General features: G+C 37.5%; 1 pseudogene; it reads right to left on the bottom strand.

Moving 5' to 3' along the window:
* Positions 1 to 643: 643 nt before the first annotated feature.
* Positions 644 to 14,165, bottom strand: LOC143885979 (uncharacterized; annotated as a pseudogene).
* Positions 14,166 to 15,622: the final 1,457 nt, after the last annotated feature.

The following is a 15,622-nucleotide window of genomic DNA, read 5'->3' as shown; positions in this document are numbered from 1 at the left end:
ATTTCTTCACAAACACAGTCAAATTTGAACTACTGAAAGTGTAAAGCTGGTCCAAAATTATTCACACATCAGACCCCCAATTGTGTTGAATTCAGTTGTACCTGTAGCCACTTCTTTACTAGCTAACATCAACATCTTCACATCCAACCTCACTCTGTCACTCTAGAATATCGCTTCCGTGCATTTTACGCTTCATCAGCTCCTCAAACTGCCAGGCGATGGATCGTCTTTGAAGGTCCTCAGTTCAGAGCCTGGTCAAGTGCTTCTCAAGCTGGCCAGAAAAAAGTGGTGGGTATTTTTGGCAGGGTTTTCTCTCATTATCAGCAATCTCACTCACATATATGGATGACAGACAAACTACGTATAACGAATTCCAAAACAAAAATATTTTTATTATACTAAAATGGAACACATATTATTGAAATATTCATAAGATATGTGAATATTCAAGATTGATGCAAAAATATTTTTATTATAATAAAATGGCTGCACTCTAGGTAACTTTTAAGAGCTGCCTACGTACCCAAAGTGGGATCAAGCCTACACCCAGTTCTTACAATTTTTTACTATGTCAAAAAAATAAAAAAGAATATCTCAACATAAAAGAAATACATTAAAAAAATCCGCCAATCTCATGCCACCTTCACTGATAGTTCACACCTTGATCGGGAACGATGACGTCAAACTCGCTGAGCGTCCACTCGGCCACTTCTCCTGGACCGATGTTTATCTCTGCACCAACGTTTAAAGATGGCCATTGTCTCCTTGTTGAAGGAGTATCTGGATCCTGCATATATAGAAATTAAGTATTTAAAAGTAAATTAAAAAGAAGTATTTTGGTTGTAGTATAAGCAATTTATGAAAATTCAACACATTGATTGATTGACGTACTACCTAAATGAGAGTAAAGTAGAAGGATAAATGAGTCGACATTTAAAAGAGACTAAAATAAGCTCCAAAATATGATCTATATATATATATATATATATAGATCATATATATATATATATATATATATATATATATATATATATATATATATATATAGAGAGAGAGAGAGAAATGATTGTGCGGTCGACCGCACTAAGCTTAGGTGCGGTCGAGGGCCCCAAACTCATGCGGGCCCACTTTGTTAGGATGACCCAAAGCATTCATTTGAAAGGCCCTTACATAGATGGGGTATGTACAAAAAATCAGCTCCATAGGATCATCCTAACCCATCCATTTGTGGAGGTCAAAATGGATAGACACCATTTGCCACAAATCTGCCCATTTTTGCCCTCCATTTTTGGAGGGGTTAGGATTATCCAATGGACCTGATTTTTTGTACACACCCTATCAATGATGGGGCCTTGCAAATGAATGGTTTTGATCAGCACAAAAAATGTGGGACCCATGTGTTTGGGCCCATATAATATATATATATATATATATATATATATATATATATATAAATATAATATATAAGAGGAATAAGATTGTGCGGTCGACCACACCTAAGCTTAGGTGCGGTCGAGGGCCCAAAACTCATGTGGGCCCATATTGTTAGGATGATCCAAAGCATTTATTTGCAAGGCCCTTACATAGATAGGGTGTGTACAAAAAATCATCTCCACAGGATCATCCTAACCCATCTAAAAGTGGAGGGCAAAATGGACAGACATCGTTTGCCACAAATCTACCCATTTTTGCCTTCCACTTTTGGAGGGGTTAGGATGATCCAATGGAGCTGATTTTTTGTACACACCCTATCTATGATGGGGCCTTACAAATGAATGGTTTTGATCACCACAAAAAACGTGGGACCCATGTGTTTGGGCCCTCGACCGCATATAACCTTATATGCGGTCGACCGCACACTCGTTTTCTAATATATATATATATATATATAGGGCAAAGGTTTTCTGAGGTATCGCTCACAGTGAGCAGCCCTCTATAAAACACCACCTGCATGTTGTTTGACTCATCCTACCCATTCATTCTATAGGACATCACATAGATAGGGTGTCCCTAAGAAACCACCTCCATACCATAATCCTAACCATTCGATTTATAGGTGTTTAATTTTCAGCCATCCATTTGAAAACCTCTACTAATCATAACCATAACCCATAACCCATAACCCTAACCCTAACCATAACACTAATCCTACCTATAACCTACATAACCAATGGGTTGGATGACTCAATCAACTATGGGAAATGGGGTATCTAGAGGGCTGCTCACGGTGAGCGATACCTCAGAAACCTTTTTCCCTATATATATATATATATATATATATATATATATATATATATATATATATATATAGAGAGAGAGAGAGAGAGAGAGAGAGAGGGAGGGAGAGAGAGAGAGAGAGAGAGAGAGAGAGAGAGAGAGAGAGAAGTGTAGCTACACATATGTGTAGCTAACTTACTTAGCTACACCGACGGCTTAAAATACAGTGGGCCCCACATTGTTTGGGTGATGCAAACCATTCATTTGATGGGCACTCACATAGATAGGGTGTGCCCAAAAAATCAGCTCCATAGGATCATCCCAACCCTACGATTTGTGGAGGCGAAAATGGACGTGTAAAAACCTTCACAAATCTGTCCATTTTTGCCTCCACAGTTTGAAGGGTTGAGATCATCCAATGGAGCTGATTTTTTGGGCACACCCTATCAATGTGAGGTCCTATCAATGAATGGTTTGGATCACCCAAATAATGTGGGCCCACTGTATTTTAAGCCGTCGGTGTAGCTAAGTTAGCTACACGTATGTGTAGCTTCACTTAACTCATATACTCATATATATATATATATATATATATATATATATATGAGAAAACGGTTTCTACACACATGTGTAGATAAGTTATCTACACACTAGCATAAAATACAATGGAGGCCCACATTGTTTGGGTGATCCAAACCATTCATTTGATTGGCCCTCACATAGATAGGGTGTCCACAAAAAATCAGCTCCATAGGATCATCCCAACCCTACGATTTGTGGAGGTAAAATGGACGTGTATAAACCTTCACAAATCTTTCCATTTTTTGCCTCCACGGAGGTCCATAGGAGACACACACACTAGTAAAAAACCCCGTGCGATGCACGGGCCAACAAATAACTGTACGGACCACATCATAGGTTGATCCAAACCGTCCATGTGATGGAACACAACATCAATAGGTTGTGCCCGTAAAATCATTTCCATAGGCTGATCCTAGCCCTCCAATCTATAGAGGTTTCAAGCATAAAGGAGGGGAGGTAGGATTGAAATTATGTGGCTTTAATGGGTGCCTTTGTTAAAAAGCATAAAGGAGGGACCCGTGCGATGCACGGGGCGGCCCAAAAAAAGAAAGATTTATAACTTAAAAACTTTAGAAAGAATGAAGCAAAATAAGAAAATCATAAAGCGCGAAGAAAAACTAAGGAAATCCTATAGAATAAAAAGCAAAAAAAACAAAAAAACCAAAATGACCCTAGGGTTCAGATGGAAATGATCTTATTACCAATGAGAAACATATATGCCATATCTTTCATTTCCAGACATGTAGGACAAATGACAATAACCCATCCTTCAATCCCCAAAACAAAACCCAATGCTAATCTACTCATTATATTTACCAGGACCATGTAACTCCTAAACTTGCCATAGTCGACATCTTTTTATCTGGGTTTCTTAAATAATAAAGACACCACTATATAGCCCAGACTGACGAACAAATGTATGGCCTTTATATATGGTATGGTTATGGAGACAAAAGACAAAATTTGTCTGTGCTTTGTAATATGGAGATTGGATGGTCGCATGCAAATTTGATTTTTATTTAGAGTAACATAAATCAACTAATAGTGAAGTATAATGTAATGTTCATATTAGCTATTTAGAAACATGTTTACTGACCATTAGAAGTTAAGGCAAAAGAAGCAAGCATTCTTTCAGTCATTTTTTCAATGAAAATAATTCCTCATTCATCATAAATATTCATTCTTTTAGAAAACAGTCTATAGTAGAGATAGTCATTCTTAAGGAATGAAGAGCCGACCTCATCTATGTTCTAAAGTTCGAAGTCTATAATGCATCAAAAGAGTTCTTCCTCTCACTTTCATCTCTTGGTAATTCCATCGAGCACTTCGTGCAACAACTGTGGAAAATCTACGAAGCAAATCTCGAGAGTTTGACCTACTCAGACAGAGGGATTTGTAAACATAAATAAAATTAAAAAATCTCAATTGAAAAATCTAAAACAAAATTAAGGTAGTTGATTTTGTTATCGACTACCTTAATTAAAAATAAATTAAGCTTCTTCTTCCTCTCCGTTGGTGAGAGTGGCTTCTCCAAGCTTGACGATGTGAGCCATCATTGTTTCGAAAGGGAATCAAATGGGCAGATTCTATATCTTGCCTTTGTATCTAGTAAGAGCAGGGTTTGATAATAGTGAATCCGATGGAAAACCCTGCAAAATTAACACCATATCATGAAAAAGATCCATGAAAGTAAAAATTCCAAGAAAGAAAACATAAGGGGATTATATGCGTGGAAGGAAACACATCAAAATAACGAAACGTTGGGTATATATAGGGTTGTATGAAAATATGGAATAGGAAAAGAGTTACGCCGTTTAGGGAGACCTTTCGAATTCTTAGATATTATTAGATTCCAACGATTCTAAAGTGGCAACCTTCCCATATTAATATTTCTTAATTAATCTTAAAAATCAAGAAGCGAGAGAGAAATTGGCAAGCTTACGCCAAACAGAAGGATATTGAAAAGTCGTCGTTGCATAGGGTGCCACGTGGGTATTGAAAAGATGAAATTGCAAATGGGTTTCTTTGGAAACAAATAAAACATGATATTCCATAGATACATAAGGGTGCCACGTGGCACACCCTCAGCGTAAGAATCCCAATCATTTTTAGCTGTATAATTGAAAAAGTAGAAATCCTTAAAATAGAAAACGCTTATCCTATATTAACTGCATCGTTAGCTGTGGAAAAAGGAAAATAAAACTTCCAACAACGTATTGGAATTGTTGACCATAAAAATTGAATGCGTTTTGGATTTATTTTTAAAATTACGGGATAGAGGAGAGGCTGCCACGTGGCAGCACCACAGTTTGTAGGATTCCGCTTTACTTATATATATAGGATAATATATACAAGGAGTTGGGAGCTAGATGTTGGAAGGATGTCACAGACACTCTTTTTCTATCAGGTATCATCTCTTATATATATATATATATATATATATGAGGAAAGTTTTTCTACTCGGCCGACTGGAGAAGCTTCTCTACTCCGCCGACCAAAAAACACAGTGTGCCCACATTATTTGGATAATCCAAAACATTCATTTGATAGGCCCTGTCATAGATCGGGTGTGCCCAAAAAATCAGCTACATAGGATCATCCTAAACCTTTGATTTTTGGAGGTAAAAAATGGACAGATTTGTGGAGTTTATACGCGTCCATTTTAACCTCCATAAATCGAAGGGTTAGGATGATCCTATGGAGATGATTTTTTAGGCACATCCTATCTATGTCAGGGCCCATCAAATGAATGCTTTGGATCATCAAAACAACTTGGGGTCACTGTGTTTTTAACCTCCTCTGTCCATTTTTAACCTCCACAAATTGAAGGGCTAGGATGATCCTATGGAGCTGATTTTTTGGGCACACCCTATCTATGATAGGGCCCATCAAATGAATGATTTGGATCATCCAAACAACATGGGCCCACTTTGTTTTTGGTCGGCGGATAGAGAAGCTTCTCTAGTCGGCCGACTAGAAAAACTTTCCTCATATATATATATATATATATATATATATATATATATATATATATATATATATATATACTAGTAAAAAAACCCGTGCGATGCATGGGCCGACAAAGAACTGTACGGACCACATCATAGGTTGATCCAAACCATCCATGTGATGGAACACAACATCAATAGGTTGTGCAAGTAAAATCATTTCCATAGGCTGATCCTAGCCCTCCAATCTATAGAGGTTCCCATAATCTGTTGTTCGTCTGAAGGTGCCCGGAATTTGTAAATTTTTTTACAGGTGTGCGGAATTCGTAATATCCTCAAAATATTAATAAGGAATAGCAGTTTTTTCGTAATTGTCATATTTTGATACCTTTCTTTGTAGTTTTTTTCGTAATTGTCATATCCAGGTACCCGTTGTCCGTAATTGTCGTATTTAGTTTTTTCGTAATTGTCATATTGTAGACACCCTATTTTGACCGAACCCTAATTAGGTGTGCTTGAACAAAATCCTTCCAAATCAATGATTTAGTATCCCAAATTTCATCATAGGGTAGGTTAGGGATTCAAGTAGGCCCCTCTAAAATTTCGTTGAAATCCGCCGATGTTTGCCCAGTGAGATGAGCGTAGTTCATAAGACAATGTAAAATATTGTAGTAGAAGGGGGGTATTTTATCCGGTTTAGGGGTAGGCCAGGTTAATGTATCTTGCTGTAGAGGGTCATCCCTGGGTAATTAAAGGAGAGAATTTATTTCATTATTTTCTATTAGGACTTTTCTTGTAGACTACCTAGTTTCGTAAAAGCACAGTTAAAATATATTGCAATAAGGGGTGTTTGAGACAACTAATGGGTGTAAAAAATTAGCAAAGTTTTCTATAAATAGAAGGTTGGGGTGCTCATTTAAAGAGAGGATTTTCTAGAGATATTTCTAGAGAGAGAAGGAGAGAGAATTCCAAGACATAGAAAGTAGATCTTGTTCCCAATCCCTCATTTTTTCTGATCATCTTCTTCGGCAAGCTCGCCGGAGCTCCAATCAAGCTCCGAACGTTGCACTCTTCTTATCCTCTTCCTTATTTCTCACTGTTCTTCCTTTCCTTTGCACAAACCCCAAGCTTACATCTTTTAAAACCCTAACCTAGTTTATCTCTTCCTCGATTAGATTTCTCGATTCTAACTTCGGCGAACTCCATTAATGCCGAGTTATAGCTAAGTGATTGATCACTTTATTCTTCTTCTTTCAAGCCTTGTAATGTCTATTTCTCCTTTGTATTGTCTGCAAACCTGAGATCTGCACTATTTCTTCCTCATTTTAACTTCAAAACCTTAAAATTTAGCTTTGAAACCCTAGCTGCTCGAAAAAGAGAGAGTAGAGGAGTTCGTTATTTTCCGGTTGATGTATTTGAACTCTGGCCAAATTCCGGTTAAACTTCGGCTGATCCGTGGAAAGCAAGCTCAGGTTGTATAAAGTAATGTTCAGATCCGTACAATACAGGCTCTGATTCACTCCGGTGAAATCGTCTGAGCTCCGCCTTCGAATCAAAGATATTTGATCTTCAGTTGAAGCGAAGCTGAGTGCCGATTGCCTAAGGAGAAGATTTGATCTTCACAGTTGAGGCATTAAGGTATTTATCAATCTATTCTAGAGTTTATTTTGTTCGATCTCTCTGATCTGCAAGAAATTTGAGATTTGAGCTATGTCAGTGTTTGATCCAATTTTGAATTTAAGTATATGCTCATCTCAAATTTGATTTTAAGCTTAAAAAAAAAAGGAGTAAATAAACCTGAGACTTGTATTTTTGATGCATTTGTAGCTTTGAGAATATTAGATTTTATCTTTTTATTCATTTCAAATTTGATGTAAACTAAAACTGTGTATTAAAACCCAAGATTTGTATTTATTTTTAGCTTAGAGAACTTAAGACTTATATTGTCTGTTCATCTCAATGAATGAGAATTTGAGTTTTTTTTTTTTTATGTTAACAAATGTAAATCTTACCTGCTTGGATTGCTTCTTGCATTCAAACCTTGAGTAGCCTGTGTGTGTCAGTTAAAAGAGTTAAAAAATGTATGTATGTTTTATATGATTTTGTAAATAGTAGGTTTGCCAATTTAAACTTCCTGTTTTGTTCTAGATTCAGAAGTTATTTTTCTTCCCTGTTTTGTTAACACTAACGTTGCTGAGTTTTGGTAATTGTATGAGGTGAGCTTGTGTTTCATGTTTCAAACAGTTTCTTATAGTGTTATTTGAGGATTATCATTTTTATGAAAATAAATTAAAGTGAAACTAGTACAAAGATCACAAGTAGGGTGCCGTTGATCGCACATGTTAACACTGCAATGTTTTATCTCTTGAACTTCCAGAGTTTGGATTTTGAATCAAATGTAAATCTATCCCCTGTTTGGCATAATTCTGTCCACCAAATCTGTCCATGTTTTGGATTAGAATCTGTCCCTGTATAGCACAAATTCTGTCCACCAAATCTGTCCTCTGTCCGACACAATTCTGTCCACCAAATCTGTCCATGTTTTGGATTAGAATCTGTCCCTCTATAGCACAAATTCTGTCCACCAAATCTGTCCTCTGTTTGGCAAAATTCTGTCCACCAAATCTGTCCCTGTTTTGGAGTAGAATCTGTCCACCAAATCTGTCCTCTGTTTGGCACAAGTTCTGTCCACCAATTTAGCCCTCATTTTGTTGGCTGAGCATGATGATATCCATGGCAGCCACTTCTTCATTTTGGTAATGGCAGCACTTACACTCTTGGTGCTAACAGCCCATGGCCCTTTACAATGGCAGCCCCACTTTGTTTTGGCATGCGCAGCCCCACATTGTTTTAACATGTGCTGCCCCGCCTTGTTTAACATGTGCAACCCCCACGTTGTTTTAACATGTGCAGCCCCCTGCCTTGTTGTAACAAGTTTAGCACTCATTTCAGCCCTGTTTTACATAGGTTCAGCCCCCGTTCTAGCCCTTACTTTGGAATATCTGTATAACCACATTTTGATGATTCATGCGCTCCTCTTTCCCTTCCATCCTTTTGATTGACCTGTGAGAATGATAGAGATGTTTGAGTTTCAACTAATGGAAGCCCTTGCACACTTTGATGTTGTTTCTCATCATTATGTTTTAAATACAATTTGATCAATATTTTCCACTCAAATATATGTTCACTATTTCGTTTTTATGGAATCAGTAGCTCATGGAAGCCTTCGATGATATGTTTTTTAAAAAAAAAAAAAACTGTACATGCTTGCTGTCCTGTTTTGAATTTGCTCCTTTTCGACCTCAAACGCTGAAAACTTTTAAAAACAAACATCATCAATCTTGTAGATCTCGTCGAGCCGGTCAGTTCGACATATGGCGGCCCAAATTTGGCCAAAAGACGAGAGAGTTATGCCCGTTTAAAGTTTTCAGCCCATTACATTGTTTGAGTTTTTTAGAAATTATCGTGTCAAGTAACTTTTGGGCGGCTTCTGGTCGGAATTGTTCGAAGCTGTCAACTGAAAAAGTGTTCGTTGTAATATTTCCTAAAACTGTCTTATTGAGCAAATTTTTCCATAAATGCTTTTTAATATGGCAAAAACTACTTACAAGCTTCAGTTTTTCTGAAAAGAATGTCATTTCTGCAACAGCAGCTTTTTGGCCATTTTTGGAATATTTCAGGTCTGTTTCGTCTGAAGTCGTAGAAGGGAAAAATGTTCTTCACAAGATTTTCTAATACTTTGTCCTTAAGCGAATATTTTCAGAAACGATGTTTTGAGTGTCAAAGCTGAGCCCGAACTTTCAGTTAAAACATTAATGTCTTTTAATGGCGATAGATCGGAAGAGGCCATTTTCCGGCAACTTCTGGACAAATCCAAATGAAGTGGTCAACTGAGAGAATGTCTCTTATGCTGTGATCTACAATTTTGATCAGTAGAGTTTTTGATGGTTTTGATGTTTGAGGGGTCCAAAAGTCAGTGCAAAGTTGCATTTTTCACACTATATGTCATAATTGTGCTATTTCTTGAAAATCACCGACAACTTGAGCTCTATTCAATTTTAATGATTGTTTTGGATGTTTTGAGCTTGGTAGCAAGTTTCAAACCATATATGGAATCATTTCCATGAAGTGTTTGACATTTTTTTACCCTTTTTGGTGAAAATTACATGTTGGGTGGAAATTTCATTTTTTTTTTTAGATTGTTTTGAGCCTATATTGATTCTAATGCTTGTATTGGGATATGATGAGCATGCTAGCAAGTCACAAATCATATATTGATCAATTTTTACGATTTAATTTATATTTTAGAGTCTTATTTGCGAAAATTGCCTATTGTGTAGAGTGCTTTCAATGTTTTTTTTTAATGCTAAATGAGTGGAACCCGTGCTATATGTCAACTTAGACATCTAAACTTCTATGATCAATTCCGAATCATGTCCAGACCTTCCAAATTCCATGAGTCTCATTTTAGGGGACACACTTTGTCTCATTAGAATATTTTTCTTTTTTGGAGACAAGCCTTGTCTCATTTAGAGAACTCCCCTTTAGGAGGCTTACCTAGTCTCATGATAGAGCCCCCCTGTCTTTTAGAGAGAGCCTTTGACTTATTTCTTCTCGCATTTTGGTAGCATTATTAGAGAGTCATTGACTCATTTGCCACCCCTCTTTTAGAGTTGCTTAGTTAGGAGTTTATCTTCTTAGTGTTGTCGTCACTCCTCTTTGCCAGAGACTATCTTAGTCATATAGAGCCTTCAGTGCTAAGGATCTTAGATTATTTTTCACTTTTCTTGGGGCACTTGTTTACTTGCTTGTGGTTTATTCGTGTGTCTTTGACACAGTTGCTTAGTCGGGGTTTCCCCTTTAGATTTAGGGCTTTGCCCTAGTTGTGGTGTTACTTGCGTGTTCCCTTTAAGAGTGAAAGCATTTAAAGGTCCAAAACTTTGAAAAGGCTTTAAATTCCAAAAAAAATTAGAAATTAGAAATTCAAAAACATTTAAAAATCCAAAAACATCAAAAATATTTGAAAGCATCAAATGCCTTTAAATCATTTGGAGTATTAGGTCTTAGCGTATTAGGAAAGTTCGTTTCGAACTACGTTGGCTTGATCCTCTTCCACGAGGTACGTAGTGCAGCTTGGGATCTGTATCTCAAGTCCAGCCAAACTTTATAAATAAAAACCTTTTCAAACCTTTTAAAAAGCGAAAGTATTTCATAAACCTGTTTTCAAAAGATCTTCCTCTAGAGTTAGGACTTTGTCCTAGATAGAGAGTTCTAGAGTTAGGGGTTTCTCCTTGATAGGTTGTTTATTTGTTGTGTGCTTGTTTTAGAGTTAGGGGTTTGTCCTAGAGTTATAGGAACGCTTCCGTCCGGTCAGTCGGCGATCCACATCGCCAACTGATGACTAGAATAGGATGCGCTAGTCCACCCTTTGTTTTCCTTAGGAAACACAGCCTAGTTACACATAGGTTGTAGGAACTACCTGCATTAGCTTAGGGCTAACCTGCATTTAGTTAGGGCATATAGGGTGTCCTAAAATTCACAATTCACTGGAATCTAAATAATCGCTCAAGAAGTTTTAATAACTAGTCCGGTCTTTTAGATCGAGTTTAGGATAGAGGTCTAGGTGTCTTAGGCATCATAGCTTAGAATAGGCGCGAAGAACTACGTTGCTCTGATTCTTGCGGAGGCGGGGATATGTAGGCTTCTTTGGATGAATATCAGACAATCTGAGGACTCGGGCTAAATGGTTTAGAGTCTTAGAATTTGTTATGATTGTGTGTTTTGTTATGTTTTCTTACTTTCTTGTGCAGGCCTATACCTTTAGCTGTAGCATGTATGTGTTTGTTCACTAGAACTTAGACACCAGTTAGGCATGTCACTCACAATCTAGTTGTCATTAGGCGACACATCTTTTATCTTACTTTATGTGTGCTTATTATTTCATCCCCGAGTCATGCATGATTAGGTAGACGTTTACTCGGGGATATTTGTTCCCATTTCACATGATTTTTACCCAAACTTCTTTGGAGTTAATGAAAATGGCATAAGAGACCAAGTGCTTGCACTCGGACGAATTGGGGGTGCTCTTCGGACTTTCTCCATTCGTAATCAGGCACGAGCCCATATATATTTCTGGTTATCCATTGCACAGAGGATTTGATTTTGGGGTTCCATGGCCTATCCATGGATGACGACTCTGAGTTATTTTCAGGTATATCTTGGTTTCGAGCCTTGGCTCCAGATCGAGATGTATCTCTTTCTTTTTATATCGCCACTCGTGCTATGCTATGAGGGTGGCACCGTTTCGAGAGTTCCTTGGTAGAGCTCTCTTTCATGTGGAGATTCAGAGGATGTAGGGATTCGTCCTCATCATCCTCGGATCGGGGTCCACACATATTTTGATACATTTATTTGTAGTTTTTTTCGTAATTGTTATATCCAGATACTAAGTAATGATTATTATTGCTAACTTCTTTCTTTAAGATTACTACTAGCAACCTTTCAATAAATAGTATTTTAGTGCAGTTTTTCATCACATCTAGTAAGACAAATCTCTGAATACATACAATTGCAAAGGATGGGAGAGACATAGCGTTTGGAGAAGGTGGCTAGCAAATCAAGATTCGAAATTACTTAATGCCACAGATTTTGCAAATAATTCGAACATTCATACATTTTTTACCCTCACATAGATAGTATGTACAGATATGTGGGGAGGGCAAAAATCAGTAAAAATCATCCACATTGACGTGTTAAATGGACAAAATTCTCTCTTTTTCTCTTCTGCTATATAGTCGTAGATATATATAGGGATAAGAGATAATACCTGATAGAAAAAGAGTGTCTGTGACATCCTTCCAACATCTAGCTCCCAACTCCTTGCGTCACCAATCCAACCTTCGCCTGGCTTAGTCGGGTATCCGTACTCCACCCAAACTGGATGGGGGAGTATCTGTAATATCTCTTGAGCTTGAGGGTTACTATACCCATTGCACAAGTTATATGGCTCCTCGAGATACTCTGCGTTCCCACGTGAGCAATACATGTGGTATGCACCGTATGGATAGTTGAGAGTATCATTACGGTGTATGCGAATCCGACTGGAGACGGTGTGGTATGGTGGACAAAAATTGATGATGTCAGGTTTGCACAATCCAGTAATGTTTGGATTGATGATCATCTTGGTATAGCGGGTCCCATCAGTTGTTACGTTGCCCATCGCAAGATTCACCATTGTTCTTCCAACAACTCGCCATATCGATCAAGTAGAACTGCATCTTTGGACCCCCTCCTTTCATCACGTTCAATGAAAATTTGAATTTAAAATTTGGCGACTCTGGTATCTGCAACGCAAATTGATGTTGTCATAGGTAAATTTCAAAAAGTAATAAAACTAAAAGGTTTTCAAATTTAAGAGTATATAAGAACTTACTATATTTGTCATCCCTCTTGTTTCGTAATGGTAGCCCCCGGGGAACCCTTGAGTTGCATCGAACCTTAAGTACAGCATCAGCCATGGATACTTATTAGAAGTTCTCAAAACATGATGGAATACCCAACTGCCCTTTCCAACCTCTTTTTTCCAAGTCACTGAGAAATAAGATGTGTCCTCCTCAAATCCCTTACTCAAATCAGCATCCAAATCATAAGTGCCATAGAAACTTCCCACTTCCCCTGAGAGTTGTTTTGTTGCTTCCCTCTAAGCTCATGTAGTTGTGAAACACAAGGGGTTGATTCATGCATCCTTTTCCAAAGCATGGGAACCTATTGTCCGCCGAAAATGGACCCATCTTCTTCCCATTCTCAGGGCACATGCTAGAGTGTGTCCATATTTCCCTTCTTTAGCAAGATCTTCCAAAACTGCCATGGATTTGGGTCATCATTTACTTGGCATTTTGAACCCAAATAGAGCTCTTTCTCTGCTGCATAAAGGTCTGCATTCGATAAAGCTTGAGGGGTAACTTTAGGAAAAGGATTACCCACACCCAACATATTGTCCTCTTCTATGATCTTGTGTATTAGCAGATATTTTAACCATTTGCAAAAAGAAGCAAGGCCTATCTCCTGAAAGTTAAAAACGAAACAGATAAACAAAAGAGTGTACAATAAGAGATTGAACTAATGTAAAAAAGAAATGGACATCTCTTTTATCCTCTAAAATATTAACTCACCAATATATGAAGAAACATTGTGGACGTTGAAGCAATCAGATGCTCTTGGACTTCCCATGAAGGGAGCTTCTTCACCAACCTCATTGCAAAAATTCCATGACTCAATGGCTACTCTCATACTATCAATATGCATTCCCGGATCACCCAAAGCAGATATATAATCATCCCAATCTTGTCCTGATGAGACCGTCAGCCCCGAGAAAGCCACAATAATTGCAAGAAAGCAACCCATTTTCCAAGACTCCATTGATGTGAATAGAGAAAAAAAGTTAAGAACATTACAATAAATAATTTTAAAGAAAGATATACATAATTAAAAAAAAATCATCTACTGAATTCTTTTTGTAATTATGGCATAAGAAATTATCCTTTGACGGTAAAGAGACTGGGATGTGTGGAAGTACATAATTCTAAGGGTTAGCAATTCCATTTGTTAGTTTTCCCCAAGACCGGCTTCTACTAGTACAGGGAGAAGGTACTTGGTTTCTATAGGAAAAAGGTACTGGGATCTCATTGGAAGCATCTTGAAAAACAGTGCTACCTAAATATCCTTATAACATAGCACTGTTGGAGGTATCAGATAACCTTGTGCAAATATGCGTATCTTAAGAGGATATGCAACAATTGGAAATAGAACCAGCAATGAAATTGATTAGTTATTTTAGAAATTCCAAAGCTCAACCTTTACTTAGGAAGAAATATTTATGAAAGAGTTCTGACATAAAAGACACTCTGAATCATAGAATAAATGGGAACCAAATATAAATATCATTAGCATTATTCTCGTTCTTATCGAACTTCTTGCTTTTCCATTTGCACAATGATTATCTGCAAGAAGGTTGGGTTCCAATTTCTGCACTAGTTTCTACTTGTTTTGGAGTTCATCGTAAAGTTTAGAAATTATAACTAAAATTGAGAAGTTCAGAAACTTGAACTAAAATTGAGACTTGAAATACCAAAACAATGGCTGATCTCATTGGAAGTAGATTTTGCACTGTTTTGAAAACATTGGCCGTTTGGATACACGGATTTTAGAATCCGGGATTTCTTCAAAATTGTAGCTAAGAGACGAGAGAAGAAGCGGACCAGCTATCGTTTTTGACTCATTTTTTATTTCTTGCCCTTCTTTCCGACAGCAAGAGAGTAGCAGATCCTCCCATATTTCAAGGTTTTAGAAATCTCAGGTTGTAGGAGAGATTTTTAAAACTTGAATTTATCACGTAAAATCCAAGAAACACTGTCAGGACAGCATAGAGCTGCTTGATCATGAACCCTCTTTTACACCGTTTTCAAACTAAAAACCTGGATTCGAAAATTCGCCTATCCAAACGGCCCCTAAGATATGCGGATTTTAGAATCCGGGATTTCTTCAAAATTGTAGCTAAGAGACGAGAGAAGAAGCGGACCAGCCGTCATTTTTGACTCGTTTTTTATTTCTCGCCCTTCTTTCCGACAGCAAGAGAGTAGCAGATCCACCCATATTTTAAGGTTTTAGAAATCTCAGGATGCATGAGAGATTTTTAAAACCTGAATTTCTCAATTAAAATCTAAGAAACACTGTCAAGACAGCATAGAGCTGCTTGATCATGAACCCTCTTTTACACTGTTTTCAAACTAAAAACCTGGATTCGAAAATCTGCGTATCCAAACGGCCCCTAAGAATTTGGGTGGGTGAGTTTTTGACTTTTGATTCCCATCCAACCC

Source organism: Tasmannia lanceolata, unplaced genomic scaffold, assembly GCF_043159265.1.
Source record: "Tasmannia lanceolata isolate RefF3 unplaced genomic scaffold, GAP_Taslan_0.1 ptg000011l, whole genome shotgun sequence".
NCBI classification, from domain to species: Eukaryota; Viridiplantae; Streptophyta; class Magnoliopsida; order Canellales; family Winteraceae; genus Tasmannia; species Tasmannia lanceolata.
This window is presented reverse-complemented; position numbering and strand designations above follow the sequence as displayed.